The 13,030-nt window shown below is 37.8% G+C and overlaps 1 long non-coding RNA gene across 1 annotated transcript; it reads left to right on the top strand.

Annotated features, from left to right (window-relative positions):
- Positions 1-1,616: 1,616 nt before the first annotated feature.
- LOC142180736 (uncharacterized) lies at positions 1,617-4,856 on the top strand. The gene is made up of 2 exons (XR_012709314.1): positions 1,617-2,023; positions 2,396-4,856. It is a non-coding gene; the product is annotated as an uncharacterized LOC142180736 (long non-coding RNA).
- Positions 4,857-13,030: the final 8,174 nt, after the last annotated feature.

Here is a 13,030-nt window from a genome sequence, read left to right on the forward strand (position 1 = left end):
GAGAAAAAAAAGAATCCAAAGCACGACTGATGAGATGGGTGCTTCTATTGCAAGAATTTTCCATTAAGATCTAAGATAAGAAGGGAAGTAAAAATCAAGCGGCAGACCACTTGCCGCGTTTGGAGGAGGAGGGAAGACCACATGATGGCCTTGGGATCAATGACTTCTTCCCCGATGAGTAACTCTTGGTATTTCCCTGAGAGAGGTAATATGGTATGAAGATTTGACTAATTACATTGCTAGCGGTATCTTTCCGGAGGAGTTCATTTCAAACCAAAGAAAGAAGGTCAAAAGAGATTTCAAGGACTATTATTGGGATGCATATCTTTTTTGAATTTGATTAGGAGATGTGTGCCGAATGTGGAGCAAAACGACATTCTTGTGGCTTGTCATTCTTCACATTATGGTGGTCACTATGGTGGATCAAGGACAATGGAAAAGGTCCTAATTTGTGGATTTTATTTGTCCACTCTTTACAAGGATGCTAGTGAGTTGGTGACAAGATGTGATGAATACAAACGAGTTGGTGGAATTTCAAAGAAATATGAAACACCTCTTACAACTATCTTAGAGATTGATATCTTTGATGTTTGGGATATTGATTTTATGGGGCTATCAGTGAGTCCTTTTGGTTATACCTATATCTTGGTCGTGGTGAATTATGCGTTTAAATGGGTAAAAGGCGTTGCTTTACCTGATAATGAGGCTAGGAGTGTGGTAGCTTTCTTGAAGAATAACATATTCACTAATTTGGGGATCCAAGAGGAATAATAAGTGATGGAGGGTTGCATTTTTGCAACAAAGCTTTTGACATATTGCTTGGAAATATGGTTTCACTCACAAGGTCACTACCCCTTATCATCCTCAAGAAAGTGGGCAAGTGCAGTTGTGTAACTGGGAGATAAAGAGTATTTTGTCCAAGTCAGTTAATTCAAATAGGACGGATTGGTCCAAAAATCTTGATGATGCTCTATAGGCATAAAACATCTTACAAGACATCTATCAGGATGTTCCCATACCGGTTGGTGTTGGAAAGTCTTATCATCTTCACATGGAGTTGTAGCACAAGGTAGTGTGTGCATTAAAGAAGTTAAATCTTGATTGGGATGTAGCCGCTAACTTGCGGGTTGCGCATTTGAATGAGTTGGATAAATTCCAATATCATGCTTATGAGTTCGCCATTGTACAAGAAAAATATAACATATCTTCATGACAAGTATATTTGAAACAGGGAGTTCAAGGCCAGTGATCTTGTATTATTATTCAATTCAAGATTGAGGATGTCTCCTGGGAAGCTTAGTTCAAACTGGAGTGGCTCGTTTGAAGTTGTGAGTGTGACTACTTATGATGCATTTGACTTGAAGAACAATAAGGATGAAAGATTTCGTGTTAATGGTCATTGGGTGAGTCATTAATTGAGAAAAATTGGTGAGAGACAAGTGGTGGCGGTTCTTTATTTCACAAGCTAGTGAATTGACATAGCATTGTGCCACAACGTTAAATAAAGCATTTCTTGGTAGGTAACCCTAAGATTTTCTTTCTTTCTTTTCTTCATTTTTTAATGTAAAAATTTATTTTCTTTTTTAATAAGAATTGATCTGTGTTGTGATGAAAAGTGTGACGTATTGTGAAATGAGAAGCAGAATACAACAATTTGCTGAGCGCACTTCATGTGATGCGGCCGCAACACTTTGTTGAGAATACTAATTTGAATTTGGGGTCGCTCATTTATTTTACAGGATGCACAAATAGAGGGGGGAGCAAGTGACTAACTAAATGTTCTCTGACCTTTTGTGTCATCAGTGCTGACAGCAGTCGAGAGGACTTTGCGGCCGTACATAACCAATTACGGCTGCACATTTTTTAGTTCAGAGAATTCAAGGGTTCGAGAGCAGCACTTTTGCTACTACACTCTAAAAGTGCGGACCGCAGTTCAAAAAGGCACAAAAAGGGTCTAGGTAACCGAATGCGGATAGCACTGCACTTTTGCAGCCGCACTCACTCCTTCTGCCCCGACACGACGGTAAGCTGAAAAGGTAGTCAAGTTTGACGTTTTGCGCTTTTCCACCTTTTGTACAAACCTTAACGTCCTTGCCTCTTTGGTAATCAACCGAAAACACTACTAAACTCAATTAAACAATGCAAATCCAGTCTTTACTATCTGGTATGACCCACATCAATCTTTTTTATTTTTCATTATCAATTTTCAATTTTTTTTCTTTGATTTCTTGTTCTTTCCCAATTTTTCAATCTTAACTGTATGCATAAGGGGGTTTGAGGTTCTAGAATTGTATTGTTAGAATGGGCTTAAGTTGAAATTTACACATGTTGCTCTTGTGAAGGTTAACATTCATTTGTAGACCCATACTTATCATATTGTGTTAAAAATTACTAGGTATCTTAAATCGTGCACTGTGTCATATGCATGTCTATATTGGTATCAATTGTGCAAACCGCAATTTGGTTTTGCATTCTGTAAGCTTGGAGGGCCATCAGAACACTTGCAATTGTATTTTGCAGCCGCAAAGGGAGGTCTGCACTGATAATCAAAGAACCTTTTCCCTAAAATCTGAGGCACCATAGCTCAAGTGCAGACCGCTATAGAATTGTGCAGGCCACTATAGAATTATGCGGATGAGAACTGAATTTTTCGGCCCAATTGCGGCTGCACTTTTAATATTGTGGTTGTACTTCAATAGTGCGGACCACAAAATCCAGTTGCCGCCTCCATGTCTTAAAATGACTTCCTATCTTCTACCATATTTGTCCCATCAACTATCTGACCTCTGAATTTAACATATACTGTTGAATCATATGATGTGAGTACTATCCTGGCATATTTCTTTGTGCTACAACAAAAAATGGTAAAATTAAGAGGTAAAACTAAAACTTTTAAAAGCGGAGGAGGACAAGGAAGAAGTAGAGGAAGGGGTAGAGGGTCATTCCCACCAGCTTTGCAGAAGCTAATAAGTAGGAAGAAGATGACTGATACAGGGAGAGGTCAAGGTCCAATAGATTCTGACATTTATGTCCCATCTGTGAGGGTCTCAGAGGGCAATTCCAGCGCTCACCCTGAGGAGCATAATAAATGACAATCTCGCCACAAGGACAATCTGCATTCCAACCTGAGACTGAAAGTTCCCAGGCTGCTCATAGTCCTAGTCATGATTCTGACACGCAAGAAGATGACTCAACATCAGAAGATAAGCTTGATGATGGCAAGGGAAACACAATTGTGAGAGATAACCAAGAGAGGTCAAAGAAGAACGTGGTTCAGTAAGATAGATTCTTGAGCTATAAAGCATTTCTTGAATTCAAGCGAGGGTGAAGGAGAGATCACTCACTCATGAGAGGCAAATCCTACTAAAGAGTTGGCCAAATACAATCCGGATTTCCTAAAGCAATTCACTAAGAGGAAGGGTTAGATGCAATTCACAGAACCACTAGCTATGTGCAAGAGCACCTTGTGTGTGAATTTTACGCCAACACAGAGCATATAGTGAAAGGGACCAAAGTCAAAAAGGTGAGAAGTCTCCAAGTGAAGTTTGATAGAAGATATTGAATGATTACTTGGGGCTTGAAAGTGTGGAGCCAGCAGAGTAGTTGGCTAAACTTGCTGAAAAGGAAGTAGTTCGACCATGGGTTGCTGAAATCTTAGCACCAGGGAATTCTCCTCCTTGGGTGGCTGCTGGAGTAAGGATTTTCCGGAACACCTTGAGCTTCGATGCAAAAGGGTGGTAGATATTTGTGTGTACCAGACTTGATACGTGCTTGGATGAGAATCACTTGCCATTGGAAAGGGCCGTCCTAGTGGCTTGGATAATGGTTGGGTACCCAATTAGTGTAGGCGCACTATTGTCTGCTAACAAATCACTGGTGGCCCAACAAGAGAACACTTCTTACCCGTATCCGAGCACTATCACTGAGTATCTAGTGGATGCAAAGGTAAAAGAAAGGCCATACAACATCAAAATCAAACGAATAGGGCCATTTGACTTATATTCATTGAAAGACCCCAAGAACCCAAAGAATAAAAAAAGCAGCAAGCTCCCCGCTATTACTGGCCAGTCTGAAGAGCATGTAGTAGCAGCTATTGGGACTTCAGATATTCCTTTCTCCTCAGTTTATCCATCGCCTTGTGCCATTATTGTCAGCACAAAAGATTCTACACCTCCTCCTGCACCAGGTGTTAGACCAGTTCCAATGCCTGCTAGTCAATGTGCTTTGCAAGTTACTCGGACACTAGTAAGTCTAAACAACTGGATGTAGAGTGCTAGCACAAAGTTGACAGAGTTGACGGCTATAGTGTTTGGCCAGTCCACTAAACATCCTACTCCCATCACCTCTGAATAAATTTAACAATTATTAGATAACCAGAAAGTGATTAGGGATACGCCAGTTCAATATGGCTCAGTAATCAAAAATTTGGTGAAGTAGGTAAAAAAGGTGAAGAAGTCACAAGCAACCAAGAAATTGATTGACGCATTGAGAGTAAAAGTGAAGCAAGCACAACCACCACCATCTCTGACTTCTCAAGATGCCTCGACCATACACATTGAGGAGCCCTGCCTAGGTTACAGCACTGTTGTAGTTGTTCGTGACATGTTTACCACATAGGGGGTCCCCCTGGATGATAATATAATTCAGCTAGTTGATACTGAGCGTACTGAGCTTCAAGATGACACACAAGCTACTAAGGGTTCTTAGGGAGTTTCTTCATCCTTCTTTGTCCTTTTATTATGTTTATACATATTGGGATAATGCTTACTTTTCATTTTGGGGTTGGAGGATTTGATTTGACTTATGATTTGGGTTGTAATAATTTGATAATGACATTTATTAGTTTCTTAGTAGTATGATACTATTAGTAGTTAATAGTAGTTATGTTTTGGTACTTTTGGGAGTTATGTTTTTCTTTTCGTATGTTTAATAAGTCTTTGATTTTCTTAATGTCACGGTTCGTAGTTTATTTGTTTGAATTTGGTGACTTTTCCCAATGATAGATAGCGCGATAATTTTCTTTAAGAGAATTATTCGTTACATGATTTGGTATTATTAGTAGTAACTAGTGATAAATAAAAGCCTTGATTGATCTCTTAATTGAACAAGATCATTTATGCCTTATTTGGTACCTACATACTTAACTACATGCTTATAGTTTGAGACTAGTGTTTGAATTATTGTGAGAAAGTGATTCTAGTAAAGTGACCTTGAGGCTCTTGGATTACCTTTTTGAGTCATTGATTGGTTGTGTAAGCAATAAAAATCTTGTGAAATGATTGTGATCATTGTGGGTTTTAGACTCTATCTTCTTTTACGGTCTATTTGCATGTGTGGTAACAAATAATCTTGATATAGGTTCACTTGTTTGAGTTGTAGTCTACAACTTGCCCCGAATATGCTTCAAAGCAATATCTTGAGTATGTTTGGTTTGGAATATGATATTAGGATTTCCTTTGACTGTTTGAGCCTTCAATTGACACCCTTTGAACATTCTCCCTAGTCAACCCTTTTGAGCGTCTAACCTGGTTCTTTTGGCTATCTCGTGACAAACTTTCCCCTTTATGTTCATATTCTCTCTTAATGTCCTAAAATTTCCAAGCACTCATAGTTATTACATGGGCTTAAAGCCTACGTTTGGGGAAACAGATGGGAAAATTATGATGTGGAAGCTATAGAGACACCAAGGCACCAAAAGAAAGAAGAATACAACTCAAGTTGAAAAATAACAAGCAAGGATTGTTGATAATGAGGAAGCGAAAAAAGGCTAGAAGACTCCTTACCAAAGAGGGTCTAAAAGAGCAAAGAAGAAAGACAAAAAAAAATTTAATCACAAAGAGTAATGCCAAGTCTCTCTAGCTTCAAGAAAATAACAAAAGTATATCAAATAAGACTTTGAGCAATATTGATAATAAAAAGTGATGATGAGTCTCTCTAGCTTCAAAGAAGTATAACTTTCCAAGAAGTTCTCTCAATTGTGCCTTGTTGAAAATAGAAAAAAAAAAGTATGGAAGAAGCGTTCTTGACAAGAAAAGAAAATTTATGCAAAGGTGGATTAAGTGAAGTGCTTAGGAAAGATGTAGCCACTTATACCCATAGTTCTATCCTACCCTAAATCAAAATCCCTTTATTACAACCCGAGCAAAGTCCACTTAATTTTAAACCAAGCATGCTTACATTAATAGAGTTGTACATGAGGGTAAACCTATGGTACTTGAAGCTTAACTTATGATCGTTCGTTGTGAGAGGAGAGTGAAACCTTTGTTGCATAAGAAGTTGAGTGAAATTTTTGAAGTGAGTAATGCAAATTGAAGATAGAATAGGAAGAGTTTGGGGCCTACCACATGAATAAATAATGAACCATAATAAATGAAGCTAACCTTTGAAGCTCAAATGTCACACTGAAATTGCATCATATGGACAAAATATATCTTTTTGAGATTAGAAGCCTTGTCTAGAACGCATGAGTATTGTGGGTAATAGTTGGTACCAACTGAGTTACAAATGATTTGTGTTTAACTCCTTGAATAAACTAAAAACAAGTGATGGGGAGAGAGGGTGTTAACTTAGTTGCTTGAGGACAAACAAAGACTTAGGTTTGGGGGAATTGATAAGTGATGATTTTAATCACTTATTATTGCCTTTTTGCTATAGTCCTAAGTTCGAAAATAATTATTTAATGCTCAATTCTAACAAAAATTATTAAATTTTAGATTTTCTATGAAGAATTTAGGGGCTTGAAGGAAGAATGACTCAAAAGATACAAACCTAGGCAATTCAGTTGGAGATACGAAAGACAAAAGGAAGTGCAGTTTGCAAAAATAAAAGTGCATCCGCACTAATGATCTTGCGACACCAAATTGAGAAATTGAAGCCACAACACCTCAGCCAGAAGTATGGTCCGCAAAATCAAGTATGCGGTACACATTGATCCATAAAATAGCCCACACTAATAAGCCAAAGGATCAGAGATTGAGAAGATAGTTGATTTTATGCCTCTCTAGAGTGCGATTGCAAGACCAAAAGTGTGGCCGCAAAACCTGATGAGCGACCGCAAACCCCACTCAAATTCAAAAAAGTGTGAACTGCACTTTCCCTTGTGCGGATGCAAAAGAGCACAAACGGCATTTTGCCAGGAAATTCTAGAACAATATAAATAGGATTTTAAGCTCTCTTAGGGCCTCTTTTCATCTTGAAACTTGGAGGAGAGAAAATCACATTCCAACATAGAGTTTATTTTAATATTTCAAATAGTAGCTTAGTCTTGTATTATTCTTCAATGTTTTGTAATTTTCTTTTCTTAGTTATGAGTAGCTAGATTTTTATCTAGGTTGTAATCTAACCCTAGTATGTGTACCTTATGGTATTTTAATAATATGCTTGTTTATGATTGTGTTAATTGTTATTTAGTCATTTTCATACTTTAAATTAGAATTGGTGGTTGCAAGAATTAATACATGCCTTTTCGACTTTATTCTTACTTGAGAAAGAGGAACTAAGTTTAGAAAAATTTGGTTAACAAGAAATTAAACTAGTTGAGTTATTGATTAGTCTAATTAAAAGATTTGCACTAGAGATAGTGATAATTTCACTTGGGGTCATAATCAATAACAACAACAACAACCTAGTAAAATCCCACTAGTGGGGTATGGGGAGGGTAGTGTGTACACAGACATTACCCCTACCCCGAAGGAGTAGAGAGGTTTTTTCCAAAAAGACTCTCGGCTCAAGAAAATAAAAAGAAAAAAGGAGACAATATTAGTATCACCACAGAAATCATAGGAAAAATAGGAACGACATGAAATCCAAAAGAAAGATGCAAAGCAAAAGCGATAAATAGTAAATAGGTCCTGCACTGAAAAGCCAAATAATAAGATACAACATTGCCACTAGCTATCTTAGACAAAAATCCTACCAGATTAGTCTCACAAAGGTACAAAGTAAGGCAAGATTCAACTACCTCCTAATCTACAACCCTAATACTCGACCTCTACATTTTCCTATCAAGTGTTACGTCCTTGAAAATTTGAAGCTTCGCCATGTCCTGCCTGATCACCTTTCCCCAATACTTCTTAGACTTCCCTCTACCTCTTCTCGTGCCCTCCACAACCAGCCGCTCACACCTCCTTATCGGAGCTTATGGGCTTCTCCTCTGAACATGCCCGAACCATTTCAGCCTCGCTTCCTGCATCTTGTCATCAATGGGAGCCACATGCACCTTCTCTCGAATAACATCATTTCTAATCTTATCCATCCTAGTGTGCCACACATCCACCTCAAAATCCCCATTTCTGTTACTTTCATCTTCTGAATATGTGAGTTCTTAATATGCCAACACTCAGCCCCATACATCATGACTGGTGAGAGTCATAACAACCTTAATCAGTTAAGCAAGCATATTAGATCTCACCCATTAAGTTTACACCTAAGTTAGGACTACAACTCTAGACCTTTCTCTATTTGTTATAACTTAGTTCAATTTTCGTATATCAAGAGTTTGATAAATTGTCATAGTAAAATTTGGTAGTTTAACTTGTAGTGTTAGTCACTCAAGACTTTGTTAAAAAGTTAATCTAAAATATTTTAAGTCTCACGAATTAGGTATACACTGCAACACTATATAAACTCCTTGTGGATACGATTCTAACTCGAAAGAGTTACTATTTTTGACACGACTGCTTTGTACTATAAATTAGGGTGTAACTTGAATGTATTAAATACCTATTTTTTTAGCACTTACAAATACACAATGAGCTAATAGCTAAAGTAGAGCAAAGGATTGGTTGAACTGTATAAGGAAACTATTTGAAAGTGAAAGTCAAAGATATTTTGCAATGAGGAAAGTGAATGGGTGAAATACAATGAAATAAAATGTGTGAAGAAGAAAAAATGTTGGAAAAAAGAAGAAGGAGAGTAAGAGCATCCTTTTTGCATGAAAGTGAAAATAAATAAAGAAAAGATTGGGTATTGAGCTAATTTATAAAAAAGGAGAAATTTGAAGAAAAAGAAAATATCCTAAAATTTAATGATATATAAGTGCTTGGGGGGGGGGGGGGTCTAGTCACTACTACCTATATTTTCCCACCTATCTCAAAGCCAACAATACAACCTCGATTAAGTCTTGTTTTATTTTTACTAAGCACATCTACATTAGTGGATATTTACATAATAAGCAAGCATATGATACCTTTTGTCTGCATGTGAACTTCTTTGTTAGTGTGCTAATTCTTCTGATATTTAAGTCCCAAAATTATATTCGAATTTTTATTTGAATGCGTGAAATATCTCTCTTTGTGTTGGAGGCACATGTTTCATGATGGATAGATGAAGTTATTAAGCTTTTCAATTAGAGTGAGCAAACTAGCCGGAGAGTATTTTGTGAGCTGAAGTCGATTTTTGGGTTAGGGTTCCATAAGCAAGTTGTTTGAGTGCTTAATTGAAAAATAAATGAGTTCAGGCTTTTAACATTAGGAGTTTTATTTTATGTTGTCTACTACAATTGTGTTTTGCTCGAGGGAAAATAAAGATTTAAGTGTGAGATATTGATATTCGGCTAAAAGTTTATGCACTACTAAAAAATCAAATTTTAGCGACATACAAATTCTGTTGCTAAACAAAAAATTCTATCGCTAATCTTATTAGCGATGAATTATCAACGGATTATCAAGAAATTCTGCTAGCTACGAGCATTTTAGAGACAGATTAGCGACGACGTTCGTAGCTAATTCCGGTTTTTTTTTTGTAGTGATGTCTTCAGTATATTTTCGCCTCATATCTTGAGAATATTTGTTATGGTTTAAGTCATAATTGATGTAGTTTGATCTAAATATGTGTCTTATATGTGTAGGAATAATATTAGGATGAAAGCGAGATTAAACAAATATTTCGGGGCAAGAACCATGAAGCTGAGGAGGGGATGCCATCCCTCTCGTGTTCTGTTCCTGCTAAACAAGCGAAAAGATGTGGCCAGTATCCAAACTAGAAAAGTGGAGGGATGTAATGACCCAGCCGATCATTTTAAGAATTAACGCCCCGATCCCCTATTAACTGCTTTCCCCGTATTTGTTTCTGCTATTGTCAGTTGACGGGAAGATTTATTTGGAGTTTTGGAGAGTTTTGGGACACTTAGTCCCTAAATGAGAGTTTAAGTTTTAGAATTTGGACCGTAGTCGGAGCAGTGTGAAGACGGCCTCAAAATGGAATTCCGTTGGTTCCGTTAGCTTCATTGGGTGATTTCGGGCTTTGGGATGTGATCGGATTGTGTTTTGGAGGTCCGTAGCGTATTTAGGCTTGAAATGCCGAAAGTTGAATTTTTGAAGTTTCCGGTTCGATAGTGAGATTGTGATCTAAGGGTTGGAATGGGATTCCGAAAGTTGGAGTAGCTCCGTAGTATTAAATATGATGTGTGTGCAAAAGTTTAGGTCATTCAGATGAGGTTTGATAGACTTTTTGATCGAAAGTGTAATTTGAGAGTTTTTGGAGTTCTTAAGCTTGAATCCATGGTTAATTCGGTATTTTGATGATGTTTTAGGTATTTTGAGGATTGGTATAAGTTTGGATAGTAGTATATGACTTGTTCGTGCTTTTGGTTGAGGTCCCGGGGGCCTCAGAATGATTTCAGATGGTTAACGGGAAGTTTGTAGTTGGGAATTTGCAGCTAAAGCTGTTGAGTCTGCTGCCATAACTGTACCTGCGACTTGAGGACCGCAGCCGCAAGTGCGAGCCCACTGAAGCGAGACCACTGTCGTAGATGAGACCAAAGGTGAAGACAGCTGAAACCGCAGAAGCGGGAGATGTGCCGCACTTGCGGGACCACAGATGCGGGTTCTAGGTCGCAGGTACGGAGAAGGGGACTTAAGTGGAAACCGCAGAAGCTGTTCCCTTGACCGCAGGTGCGAAAAACCTGGGTTAGAAAGTATAAAAATATTTCCTTCGCGAATTTGGGTTATTTTTCATCACTTTTCAAACGGGAAGAAGCTTTGAGGAGCATTTTCAAGGGATATTTTCAGAGGGATTCATTGAGGTAAGGTCCCTGGTTCCTAAGCTCGATATTATGGTGATTTTTATCATTGTAAGCATAAAAATTAAAGGAAAATCAGTGGTAAATTGGAGGTTAGGGCTTGGTTAATTAGAGAGCTTTGAGTGGTGATTTGAGGGACCATTTGAGGCCCGATTTTGGCACTTTTGGTATGACTGAACTCGTGAGAGTATGTGGATTCTGAAAATGTAAATTTTACCCGATTCTGAGATGTGGGCCCGGGGGCGTTTTGATCATTTTTTCTAATTTTGCGTATTAGTTTAGAATTAATTAGTGAAATCATTTACTTAAAGTTATATTTACATTATGCAATCGATTTGAATAGATTTGGGCTTTTTGGAGTCGAGTACTCGTGGCAAGAGCGTGGTTTCAGGTTGATTTTGAGCCGGTTCGAGGTAAGTGGCTTGCCTAACCTTGTATGGGGGAACTCCCCTTAGGATTTGGTATTGTTGATATTTTAAATGCCTTGTACGTGAGGTGACGAGTGCGTACTTGTACTAATTGTTGAAAATCTTGTTTTTATTAATTAACCATAATTGTGTTTCTTTTCCTGTCTATATTACTTGCAATTTAAACTTACTGTTAGCTTAGGGAAACATGCCTAATTGACTTAATTGCTTTATTTGCTCAAAGTGCCTTATTTGGATTCTGTGTAGCATGCTAGGTTAGAATGTCTATTTTACCTTGGTATGAAATTTGAATTAAATTGAGTGTTTTTCATGTTGTTGCTGTGTGTTTACTTTGGACTATGGGATGGTATCCCGTGAGATCCCCCTGCATGTTTATTTTGGGACTACGAATTTGTACTCCGGGATATCCCCCTGCACCTTTATATTGGAACTACAAAACTGCACCCGATAGATTCTCCCAGTACTGGATATTTACATTTGGGACTACGGATCAGTATTCCGGGAGATCCTCGCGCATTATGAGTTGGACTACGGGACGGTATCCCGAGAGATCCACTGGATATTTATATTTGGAACTACAGGACGGTATCTTGGGAGATCCTTGGTTGCTTTCTTATGTTGAGCTGTATTTCTTTCTGTGATTATTTTGTCTCTATTGTAGTTGTTGTTGTTCTTACTATCCTGTGTTACTTCTTACTGTCTGCACTTAATTATACTATCTTATTCTATACTATTATACCTTATTTTTAATCTAAACTTAGTAGGGCCCTGACTTTCCTCGTCACTACCTGACCGAGGTTAGGCTTGGCACTTACTGAGTACCACTATGGTGTACTCATGCCCTTTCTGCGCATGTTTTTCATGTGTAGATCCAGGTACTTCGACTCAGCCCTACTACCCTTGAGGCGAGGCGATTCTCCAGAGACTCCGAGGTATATCTGCCGCGTCTGCATATCGAGGAGTCCCTTTCCATTCTCCCTTATAGTATCAGCCCTTCGGTATTTACTTTTGTTTAGACATTCCGGAGTTAGACACTTGTAGTTATTCAATAGCTTGTGATTTCATGAGATTCCGGGTTTTGGAAAATGTTGCTTCAGTTCGAGAGTTTGTATTTTATATGCCGAGCGGCATCTTAAACGCTTCATTATGTTATTTCTATAGTTTATGACTAGTTTTATTCTATTATTTTCTGTTTTCACAATTTGTTAGGCTTACCTAGTCGTAGAGATTAAGTGTCGTCATGATAGTTCACGGAGGGCGAACTGGGATTGTGACAAGGGATGGCAAGAGTTATCGCATGACATAAAGGAGATCTAGCTGAAGAAACATTCATGGTTTTATTTTTATGCAATTTTTAGTTTGTCACAAAAATGTTAAAAAATTTGGGAGAACAAGACATTATAAAAGAACACTCAAAACTCACAAAGAAGAAAATGGAGGAAAGGATAATTTCTATTCAACTTGACTTACTTCAAATGGCTATGAATACATGACTATTTATAAGAAAAATCCTTCATGTATCTAGCCTAGAGTATATGTAAATACACTAATCATGTCCAAACTTTACATATTCCAAAGTACA

This window comes from Nicotiana tabacum, chromosome 1, assembly GCF_000715075.1.
Source record: "Nicotiana tabacum cultivar K326 chromosome 1, ASM71507v2, whole genome shotgun sequence".
NCBI classification, from domain to species: domain Eukaryota; kingdom Viridiplantae; phylum Streptophyta; class Magnoliopsida; order Solanales; family Solanaceae; genus Nicotiana; species Nicotiana tabacum.